The sequence below is a fragment of the Canis lupus genome, chromosome 7 (genome assembly GCF_003254725.2).
Source record: "Canis lupus dingo isolate Sandy chromosome 7, ASM325472v2, whole genome shotgun sequence".
NCBI classification, from domain to species: Eukaryota; Metazoa; Chordata; class Mammalia; order Carnivora; family Canidae; genus Canis; species Canis lupus.
Genome location: NC_064249.1, coordinates 44,041,217 through 44,053,620, shown reverse-complemented (window position 1 = coordinate 44,053,620; position 12,404 = coordinate 44,041,217). Strand labels below are relative to the sequence as shown.

The window sequence follows — 12,404 nt, the reverse complement described above, 5'->3', positions numbered from 1 at the left end:
CATTTCATGAGCCACTGAGTATGGATGAAGACATTATATTGACCATTTTGGGCAAAGGTTTGTTTGGTTCCACCCCTGGAAGAGTAACCTGAAGTCTTTCCTGGTCAAGTCCTCAGTCCTTGTGATTTGTAGAGGACAGAATCTGCCTCAGTAGGAGGAACATAACATACATAACATAACAACATAACATAACTCTGCCTACCACTAACAATATTTATTTTTTTTATTTTATTATTTTTTAAAGATTTTATTTATTTATTCAGAGAGAGAGAGAGAGAGGCAGAGACACAGGCAGAGGGAGAAGCAGGCTCCATGCAGGGAGCCCGATGTGGGACTTGATCCCTGGTCTCTAGGATCACACCCCAGGCCGCAGGCAGCTCCAAACTGCTGCACCACAGGGGCTGCCCACTAACAATATTTAAAATGGACATTTTGGGGTGCCTGGGTGGCTGAGTCAGTTAAGTGTCTGACTTCAGCTCAGGCCACGGTCTCAGAGTCCTGGGATCGAGCTCCATGTCAAGTCTCATGTTGGGCTCCATGCTCAGTGAGGAGCCTGTTTCTCCTTCTCCCTCTGCCTCTCCCCCTGTTTGTGCTCTCCCCCCACTCAAATAAATAAAAATCTTTTTTTTAAAGATTTTATTTACATATTCATGAGAGATACAGAGAGAGAAAGGCAGAGATACAGGCAGAGACAGCACAGGCAGAGGGAGAAGCAGGCTCCATGCAGGGAGCGCGACGTGGGACTCGATCCCAAGTCTCCAGGATCACACCCTGGGCTGAAGGCGGCACTAAGACACTGAGCCACCCAGGCTGCCCAAATAAATAAAAATCTTTTTTTTTTTTTTTTTTTATGATAGTCACAGAGAGAGAGAGAGAGAGAGAGAGGCAGAGACACAGGCAGAGGAAGAAGCAGGCTCCATGCACCGGGAGCCCAACGTGGGATTTGATCCCGGGTCTCCAGGATCGCGCCCTGGGCCAAAGGCAGGCGCTAAACCGCTGCGTTACCCAGGGATCCCTTTTTTTTTTTTTCCAAATAAATAAAAATCTTAAAAAAAAAAAAAAAAAGGACAGGGCAGCCCGAGTAGCTCAGTGGTTTAGTGCCGCCTTCAGCCCAGGGCCTGATCCTGGAGACCCGGGATCGAGTCCCATGTTGGGCTTCCTGCTTCTCCCTCTGCCTGTGTCTCTGCCTCTCTCTCTTTCTCTGTTTCTCTCATGAATAAATAAATAAAAAATTTTTTTAAAAATGGACATTTTAACTTTCAAGTCAAATTATTTACTATATTTAAGCAGGGCTTTGCAGAGAACTATAAAATGCTAAAGTCTTCAGGCAGGATTCAAGGAATATTCCAGAAATAATATGTTTATACTTATAATGGTATTAAAATCAAACTTGTTTTAAAAAATTAGGAGTAAAATCTTTAATGTTGCATAGTAAATAGGAAGCTAAATAATTTCTAATTGAAAATATAATCTAGTCTCAGAGTCTTTTATTCAAACCATATCCCAGAGTGGTTTATGAACAATTCTAGAAGTGGAATTGGGAAATAAGAGATGTTGATGAGGGAAAAACAGTATTTACTTGGAGAGTATATTTAAAAAACAATTATAATCCCTTTATAGTTCCAAGAATATCTTCACATACATTATTTCTTTTGAGCTGCAGGTAAGACAGGAGACAGATAAGGAAATGCTGTTCTTCCCATTCACAGACAGGGACCAAGGTTAAGGAAGGTAAATCTACCCAAAGTCAACAGCAAATCTGCAACAGAGCTGAGACTTCTGACACTATTTCCTCACCCTCACCCCTACCATTTCTGTTTCCACATTCAAAGATGAAAACAAAAGCTCTTCTGTTGTTTCTCTTGCTCGCAAAGAAGTCACTGAAAAAAGATGAAAAAAAAAAGAGAGAGAGAAGATGATGTTCATATGCAATCTATTATTTTAAATCAATTCCTAATTTCAACCTAGTTCCACCTTCCCTTGAATTTACCCAATTTCACCAATGTGTAAGGTGATCCACATTTTATATGTTCACAATAGAGGTATTTACATACAAATATTAGAGTGGAGTCCAAGCAGAGAACTGTCATTTTCAATGTGATTGTAAAATCCCTCAGAGAATCTCCATTGCTTCATCCATTTGAAATAGGGTCAATCATTAGCACTTTAACTCCTGTCCAAGGGGGACTATGGGAGTCGTCAACGGGAGAGGGTGCATGGCTCTGGGAATGTCTGTGCTCCCCAAGGAGACCTACACAGAAGGTTCTCTTCTATTCCCAGTGACTACCTAGGACTTTGTTGAGGAAGTTACTGTGCTGCTGCAATTTCCCTGAGGTGGGAAATCGGGTTTTTTTTTGGGGTAAACCCCCAATAAGATGATCAAGGAAGAAAAAAAGGCAACCAATCAAATGTTAAAGAAGCTTAGAAGGCTTTTCCAAAAGAATTGCCCTTCATGAAGGTAAATGGCAAATATGCACATGCTTTTGAGCTTTGCCTGCATCATTACAATGTACCTTGGAACCAATGTGTTCTTTCTGACCCATCCTTGAGCAATGCTGGGCTCAAAACAAAACAAAACAAAAAACAAAAACAAAAAAACAAAAACAAAAAACCACTTCTTATCCTCAAAAACTCCAAACAGACAATATAGAAGTGGAAAAATACCCACCATTTCCCAGTTTCGGTAACTAACATCTTGCCCAATTGATTTAATCTGTGCCTGCCCCTCCCTCGTTTTGTTGCAGTACCTTAAAGTATATCCCAGATTGTCATGTGCCCATCATCATGTTACTTCTCACAAATGTACTTCAGTACACATATTTTTTTTCGAAAAGGACATTTTCTTACATGACTGTACTATGTCATTACCACTCCCCAACAAAATTAACAGTAATCTCTCCATATCATCTAATACCCAGTTTATATCCAGATTTCCCATATTGTTCCAAAATGTCCTTTTACAATTGATTTACTGAACCAGAATCCAAGCAAGGTTTGCATTTTGTAATTGGTTTTTCTCTTAAGTGTCCTTTAGTCTGAACAGACCACCTTCCCTTTTTTTTCCCACTCGCCACTGACTTGATTGCCAGGGAGACTGTCCTGGATACATCTAAATTGTCTGGATTGCACTCCTTGTATCCTTTAATGGGAAAAATAATATTTAGAGATGGCAATCTCACGATAAGGGGTGCTCCTTGCTAACTGGGTTATCATTGCTTCTTGGCCTTCTGATTGGGCAGAAATAGGGAAATGCATAGTTTTCAAAAGAAGCAAATAATGACTTTATACAAGTATTTCCCATTTGAATTTAAGATTATAAGAGCTAAATTATTTGATTTTTTATTTGTATCTTTTCTCTAATTGTGAAAATCTTAGTTCTTAACATTCATATTAATATTCACTTAATCCTCATATGTAGATATATTTCATATTTGTGTATGTAACAGAGTTTCTCATTAATAGTACCAATACTCTCATGACAGCAACATTTTGGTGAGGAAGATGGTACATACTTAGCCTAAGATGGAAGTACTAATTCAGGATTTCTTAACCTCAGCACTACTGACATTTTGGGGCAGATAATGCTTTGCTGTGGGGGCTGTCCTGCACATTGTATGAGGCTGAGTAGCATTCTGGCCTTTCCTTGCAAGATACCAGTAGCACGACCCCCCATTGTAACAACCAAGATTTGCTTTCTGACATTGCCAAATGTTCCCTGGTAGATAAAATCATCCCTAGCCGAGACTCATTGAACAGAAGTAAGTGACAGACACTATATAGAGACAAATGTCACATGCCCCACTGATGAACTCTCAAGGTGTTTTTTTTTTTAACTTCATAAAATAATTGAATTTGGTTAACTAACAGATAAGGTGGCATATTATATAAATTGTTCTGTATCTTTAATTTTTTTTAGACAAAATGTTCTGAGCAGAAAGTTCTTCCTCTCTCCCTTTACAGCTGTGTATGTTCCATTTTGTGCACATGATAATCTATCCCAATCACCTGATGATGGGCATTTGGGTTATTCCTACTCTTGCTATTATGTATAATGCTGCAATGAATAATAGTGTGCATATATCACTTTGTGTATTTGCCAGTGTATCTTTGGGACAGGTTCCTGGAAATAGAACTGCTGGGTCAAAGGGTTAATGTGCATGAAATTATAGTAGAGATTGCCAAATTTCCCTCCATAGAGGTTGTACATTTTGTATTCCCACTAGTGTCCTGCTTTCATTACTTAACATTATAGTGAGAACATTTCCAAAGTCATTAAATAATCTTTGAAAATTGGATTTTGTAATGGCTGTCCAAAATTCCCACATGTGAATATACCACAATTTAGTTAATCATTCCTTTCCTGTTGAACATATATGATGCTCCCAACTTTTCCCTATTATAAATAACACTGAAATGAACTTCCTTGAATAAAAATCTTTGACCAAAATTTATTTTTTTTCTTTAGGACAGATTTCCAGAAGTAGGATTACTGTATAAAAGGATATGGGTGGTTTTTAAGCCCCTTGCTACATACTGCCCCAGTTCACCTATTAGGAAATACTGCATTCTTATCGAAGATATTGGAACAGACCTTTAGCTTGGCTTCAGGGTCTTACATGAGGGAATAAAATTATCTGATTAAAGCAGACTGTCCTTCTGGGGGAAATAACTAAATCATACCAAACTATATAAAAACCCAATCTTAAAATCCCAAAAGAGATTCTTCATGGTTGGCTAGTGGTAGTTCTCACCTCTAGCATCTTTCAGGGCACTAAGCTATTGTTTACTACTTGTGAGCTTATCATTTTCCCTGGAGAGTCCATTCTGTCTCAAAGGGTTAGTCATTTTTCCCTTTTTGGCAGTGAGATGGCATGCAGCATCTTTTACTCATGCTGCTCCAAGGAGCACCTTCTCTCATCTGTAGCATCACAGAGATGACTAGAAGGAAGCAAGAAATAACAGCGCAGCATCTGTGTCATTTGATGTGTAAATAAACAATGAGGAGAATAACAAATGTTGCATTTGTAGTATTATCATTGAAAGAACAGCCATGTAAGAAATGTTCAGTGAGCACAATTAGGGCTAATTTGACCCGCCTCAGTTGTTAAGTACACACAAACTCAGGCCTGAGAGTCCAGAGGGAAAGAAAATACTGAACAAGGCCATTAAGGCAAATGCCATCTTTAGATGTCTATTTAACTTGATGGTAGTTTGTACAAATAAGGTGTGGAAATTTTATGTGTGAAGCATGATGAAACTCCTCTCTTATTTTCTATTGCAGAAGGGCTAGAGATACCACTATCTTTCTTAAAAATCAGACACTGAGTATGATCAAACTTTGGATTAAAAACACACAAATCAACCCAATCCTGCTATTCAGAAGAAAGCTTAAGATCCAAGAGATTATTGCACTGGAAATGTGTGAGAACTTACCTATGTAAACTGACTTCTTCCTGTATCTGTCTTCTCTTTGCTGTGATAGTTCTATAAAAGTATGTGCATACGATTTAAGAGCTCAGCACATATAACCCCAGTTCTTCCACAATCTCTCCATGCATTTCGTGGGCTCCAGGGAAAAGGCTCATGCCTCGGCTGTCATCACCCTCTAGACCAACATCTCTCTGAGAGTGGTCTGCCATAGGTCAGTAAGCCTTATCCAAAGAGTAGAATCTAGTGATCAACAAGTTCAAGAGGTATCGAATTAAAGACAGTACAACTGGTGTCCCCCCATGGCAGGACTTCCTAGTGCCTTTCAGATGTTATTGTGTGTTGGGACTCTCCAAGAGAAGCTATGAGAAAGCAGTATTTTCCATACTTATTTGGCCCCAAAATCTTTTCCTCAAAGAGCATCTCACAAGACCAGTGTTCCATTTGAGAATGCTTTGGGAAACTAGTGTGCATGAACTCAGTCTGATCTGAGGACTGCATCTTTCACTGCAGTTGCATTCCATCATGCCTGTAGGCTTTTTACTGTTCACTGTTATTTTGGTCCCTACCAGTGGTCAGTCAGACTGTTTTGCTGGAGATTGCTTCTGTCCATACATGACGTCACGATGCCATGCAATGGTATGGAGTCTGTGATTGTCCACATGAGGTTGATGGGTGACTCTGACACAACCAGGAAAGAAGAGTGTGGTGTGGCTGAGTGGGTGCAGTGGGGAAGGCACAGGACTGACTAAGCAGGAGGTGGCTACTAGTAACCTTGCCCTTGTCCCCTTCACATCCTACTCCATTTGCTTGGTTCTGTCAGACATAAATGTCTTTCAACCTGGCCTCCTGTGGCATTACTTTTGCTTCTTAATAGCAGGTTGACACATGAACTATAATTTTAAAACCAAATTTTACAAAGTATGAAATTAATATAACTGTTTTATGGGTAATTTGAGAGCTAGAAAAAAAGTACTGATAACCTTACCATTGTGACACAGGTATGAGCATTTTTGTATACACCTGGTGAAAATGGTTTAGTTATTATCATCGGTTGCCTGTGCAGCTTTCCATGGTAATTTTTTTCCCCCAAAGAGGGAAATACTTTGACTGTTTTGGCTATGCAGAAAAGTAATCCATGTTTGTTAAAAATATTTTCTATGCTTTGGTATTGCTTGAAAGTGAACGGTCCCGGGCAGCCCGGGTGGCTCAGCGGTTTAGCGCTGCCTTCAGCCCAGGATATGATCCTGGAGTCCCAGGATCGAGTCTCACATCAGGCTCCCTGCATGGAGCCTACTTCTCCCTCTGCCTGTCTCCCTCTCTCTCTCTCTCTCTGAATGAATAAATAAAATATTTTTTTTTAAAAAAAAGAGAGTGAACGGTCCCCTGTAACTATACCCTGGCAAATATAAATCTTCCCAGAGTCTTGTGTGTGTGTCCAGTGTACACACACATGATAAAAAAAAATATGATCATTCCATGGATGCATTTGTTTTATGGCCTGTTTTTTTTTTTTTCTTTCCCTTCATATATTGTGGACAAGTTTGAAAATCTGCCCAATTCCATGTAGAAATCCACTCTATGGGTGGGCCATGATTATTCAATTTTTCTTTTCTTTTTCTTGAGGGTTTTAAAACGGCATCAGCCTGCTGAATCACGCTCCTCCCACCATGACTCAGCTCCCAGCAGGTATCATCAAAAAGGTGTTCATAGTCCTTTGGATAAAGGGAATGGCCTTTTGCCTGTGCATTTTAATGGTTTTGGGGCGTGGCTTCCAGTACCCTGCTAGGGGCATACGAGAGTCAGAAAGAAAATCCAGAGGAGCCACATCATCCCTCAAGTCCTGGGGGGGCCTAGCCTATTTCAGTGTTTCCTGGTACTTGTTTGCTCTATCATGTCCAGGGATTTTTTTTTTTTTTTTTTTTTTTTTTTTTTTGGTTCTAGGAGGGGAGGGCTGTTCCATCTTGGTCAGAAGTGAAAGTCTCTTCCCTTCTCTTTGGTTGCCTTTGAGCTGTGATACATCCTAAACACAATGATTTTATGCTCCAAATTAGTGGAGTCTAATTCCATTAGTTCATCCTACTTTCATTCCTGGTGGTTTGTTACCGGTCGTGTCATTTTAGATGGTGAGCTTACATTACATTTAATAAAGGAGACTCTGTCTGTGAGCCTTGCATGTGCCCTTCCAGAGAAAATGTATGTTGGACTGTATCAAGCTTTAGACCACTTAAGGCAATCCTCAACTTAAGGTTTCTCTGATCTTGCCCACGGGGGTAGGTCTGTAGTTCTGAATTATGAAGGAAGACTTTTCCCAACCCTAAAGTACAAGACGGGTTTCCTGTTCCTTCTTTGGTAGTGGACATATTTTTCTAACACACCCTTTCACAGAGGATGTGTCCTCTGGTTGTTTTATGTGATGGGCCTTGATTCCACCTCCCATCTTGAATGGGCCCAAGGCTGCCTATGCTACCCCAAACGTAAGCTTCCAGATCTGAACCTTTTTGTAAATAAGAGGCGAACAACCCAAGTCAGACACAGCTTCAGCTTCAACTGCTCAGTGTTGATTTTCAGCTTCCTCTTCATTTTTAGTCCTCAAGGATTTTGGCCCTGCTCCCTTGTGGGCTCATTTATCATGTGTCCAAAAGTGTTTTCTACAATTCATCGTTTTTAAAGGGGCTTTATAACAAGAGATTTCTGGATACCTAGAGTTCTTCATTTTGCTGGAAACAGTCTTCCCATTTTTTAAAAAAGACTTTATTTATGAGAGAGAGAGAGAGAGAGAGAGAGGCAGAGACACAGGGAGAGAGAGAAGCAGGTTCCATGCAGGGAACCCGACGTGGGACCTGATCCCAGGACTCCAGGATCACGCCCTGGGCTGCAGGTGGCACTAAACCGCTGCACCACCGGGGCTGCCCAATCTTCCCATTTTTAAAATCAATTATTGATAATATATTTGCTGGCAAGAGTAATGGGACTATATCTTCTTTGTTGGTATTGTAGTAATTAGAAGTAATTTTTACTCTTTATTATAAAGAAATGATGCTCTTAACCCAAATATCGGTAGGGTATAAACTGAACTGATTATGTTCTAGACTTTCCTGCTGGATCCTCTTGTCTCAGGCCTGTGAATTCACTCCTCAGAATGAGAAGTCTCTGGAGATGAGAGGCTGGAGACTCCCACCTGGGGACTCATCTTTTTAAAAATATTTATTTATTTGAGAGAGAGAGAGAGCGCGCACAAGCTGAGGGAGGGGCAGAGGGAAAAGGAGAAGCAGACTCCTTACTGAACAAGAAGCCTGACTTGGGGCTCCACCGTGAGACTCTGGGATCATGACCTGAGCCCAAGGCAGACAGTTAACCGACTGAGCCACCCAGGTGCCCTGGGCATCTTTCAATTCATCTTCAAAAGCATTGCCTAGCTAAGTGAGTTTGATGAATCATCCCCTAAAAATCATTGTTTCCATTTTCTTCACTAAAGATGAAAATAGAAAGTTTTATTCCCATTGCTCAAGTTGATACTGACTTTCTCTATTAATTAGAGCTAATGACTATACAATGCTAATTTTCAACAAATTAGATAAACTTTCATATATAAATGCTGGGCTTTAAGGAAGCAGACCCTTTTACATGAAAACAGTAGCCCTGCACCAAAAATTCATTCATTCATCCAAATAGTATTTATTGAGCACCTAGTCTGTGTATTCTGCATGATGGATGGATTATGGTCCATGATTCTTGGCCTCTGGAACCTGACTATCTGCTGGGACAATGAATGAGATATAAACACAAATAATATGAGATGAGGATATAGCCAGTCCTCTGTGAATGATACAAACAATAAGTAAAATACAATTGTACAGGGAAGAGGCCATTTCTGAGAACAGAAATTTAAAAGAAAGAAAAAAAAAGCCTTTTCTGGACTAGAGCACACTTGAACCAGGCTTGTAAAAATGACTTGGCTCTTGGGAGTCAAAGTAGGCGAACATTGCGTGAGTAGAAGCTCAACGAGGATGGCAAATCGTGGATTCAGAGAACAGCAAACTGACCAGTTTGGCCCACATGGGAAATGGAGATAAAAATCAGCTTACGTGGGGTTCACGGTGGGAGACAAAGTAATGCTTTATTCACTGGCTCCCCATTATCTACAGAATACTGCAGTTCCTTACTCTGCTCTTTAAGGGCCGCCATGATCTCTCCCTTTGTGTTGGTTATGGATGTACTGCAAAGGCTGCTTACAACGTGATTCCTTTTTTAAAAAAATATTTATTTGACAGAGAGAGAGAGAGAGAGAGAGAGCACGAGTGAACACATAAGCAGAGGGAGGAACAGAGGGAGAGGGAGAATTAGACTCCCCACTGGGCAGGGAGCCCTACGTGGGGCTCCATCCCAGGTCCCCAGAATCATGACCTGAGCCAAAGGCACAGGCTTAACTGACTGAGCCACCCAGTTGCCCCTGAAAGTTCTTTTCTTCCTGCTGTGCTGATAGTTTCAACCTAATATGTTTTAACTACTGAATGAATGAAATAGAATTATGTTCTGTTTTCAAATTCTGTACAATTTGGAATTATCTCTGTCCCAGGAACCTCATGGTTTAACAGGGGAGACAGGCAAAGGGCTGAGGCAAGGCCCTGAGTTCAGGTGTGGGGCAGAAGCCCTTGGGGCTGGGGTCCAAGGCCCCTGGGCCCAGGCACCTCTCTGGGAGGCCAGTGATCAGAGGCCCAGCAGCCTGGCCTGAGGCCTTGTGAGGCTCTGCTGTGTCTCCTGTCACTCCTGCTGGTTGCTTTCACCTTTTGAGGTGATGAAAGCACCAGATAAGCTACATAAAGGAGACATGAGAACAGAATAACTAGTCAAGAATCAAAGTGCAGGAGCTAAAGGGAGTGTTTTCTGGTTGCCACACGTTAAATTCTTTCATATAACTATATTGGCATAAAGAATAATTCCTGGGTACATTCCATTTGTCCTTTGTTTCCTCCCTTGTATGATTATATTATTATTGATGTCATTAAAAGTGCATTCATCAGACCTGGCTGTCAGAGAGTTGCACTTATTTTGTGCCCACAAGCAGTTTTGAGGTAAATCTCTTGCTTTAGGGCATTAGCTGATCAATACAGACATCTATAGTGAGGTATTGTTTTCCCACCTCCTGCATGACTCCATTTTCCTAAGGCATGCTGGGGGTCTGGTCTTCCTTTCAATAAGAAGTCACTCTAGACGGGATGGGGAGACCCAGGAGAAGGTACCCCTATAAGAGAACATCCCTTCGGCAGTCTCCTGCCGTTGAAGGAGGGGCAGCTGGCCCAAGGAAAGCCCTTGAAAGAAATACAGCAACTGCTTGTCGCCCCCAGCTCTGCAGTTTCCTTCAGGGCAGTCTGTTTCCTTCCTGGGTTGTAGTCTGATCTCAAGTCCCATTTTTATCTTCGACGTTTAAACATTCCTGCAGTCCAAGACCAAAACCTCCCTAGTAGTATCTCTAGTTATAGGGAGGGAGCGTGTCTCATTAATTTCTGTGTTCTGGAGACTTAGCGGGGACAACACGCGTGGTGGCAAGTGGTCAGAATTGCTGACCTGAACTGAATTCCTAAAATGTGAATTTAATGGTTTCTTCTCCATTACATGTTCCCTCCCTCCCCATCTTTCCTTTCCCACCACCTCCTCCATTCAGTCACAATTCTCTGCTGTCCAAATCCACTCTGGATTCATTCAAACATCCTTGGTATTCTTATCCATTTCATCTTCTTGGAAACATGTCTGCTGGAATCTTCTTGCCAACACCACCCTGACCTGATGATCCTCTGCACCCAGTAGGATTAGGAGACCCTGGCACCTCACCTCGTCATCCCAGGGATTCCTTTTTCTTTCTGTTTCTGGAATCTTGTATAGCCCTTTGGTTTGGTTTACTCTCTCCCTTTGGTCTTTCAGTACCTTCCTGATAAAGGGTGAGTGGCAGGTAACTTTTAGGCTTCGTGTGTTGAACATATCTTTTTTCTGTCCGCTAACTTAGTTGCCTGATCAAGATACAGACTTCTATGTTGGAAATTATTTTTCCTCAGAAGTCTGAAGGCATTGCTCTATTTTCCTTTAATGTCTCACATTGCTGATGAGAAGTCTTATTACTGATCCTTTGTCTGTAATCTGCTTTTTTTCTCCCCGGAAGCTTTTATGATCCTCTCTTTGTCCTTGGGGTCCTGAGATTTCATCATGGTCAGCAGTCTACTTGCCGTTACTGTGCTGGCATCAGACGGGTGCCCAAGGGGCATGCTTTGGGGTCTCACTGTTTGGATTCAAATCCACTGCCACTATCCCCTAGCTTTCTGACCTCAAGCAAGCAACTCAACCTCCATGCCTCAGTTTCCTTACCTTAAAATGGGTATAAAAATAGTACTTACCTCAGACGGTTGTTGTGAGGATTAAGTGAGTTAATATCTGTAAAATGCTGAAGCTGGTGCCTGCCGCTTAGGAACTACTACTTAAGGAAAAGCTTTTATTAAGGTTTCAAACACAAAAAATAATTTCATAGAGTTTTGTGACGTTTCCTTGACTCTGTGCCTTGAATACAAATGTTGGCTTTGAGATGGGGAATGGCTGCACGGGCAGCGGTGGGGGAGCAGCTCTGAGTCTCTGATGTGAAATAAAATTTCAACAGGGCTTGGCTGATAAAGAACAAAACAAATGGAAAAAAGCAATAGGTGATTGTTAACTGCTGGTAAAGCACCCCCAAACTATGGAGTCTCAGCTCAGGACTGGAGTAAAAACAGGTAAAGAAAAGAAGTTTTAAAGAAATCTTGTCTCACCACATTAGGATTCACATATGCTCCCTGAAAGAGTGTTTTCATTTTTCAAGGTAAAAGGGAGCAGTATCAGCACAGAGATTCAGATTGAGAGTAAGAGAAACAGGAAGATGCACTGAAAGTTTTGTGTCTTTATGAATGAGAAATATCTGGTGAGGATGCTTTCACCATTACTCTTTACTAATG

General features: G+C 41.2%; 1 protein-coding gene across 10 annotated transcripts in view; it reads left to right on the top strand.

The window, feature by feature from the left end:
* KATNAL2 (katanin catalytic subunit A1 like 2) overlaps positions 1 to 12,404 on the top strand; it is a 115,728-nt gene that overhangs the window by 68,200 nt on the left and 35,124 nt on the right. The gene's annotated exons all lie outside the window — the stretch shown is intronic.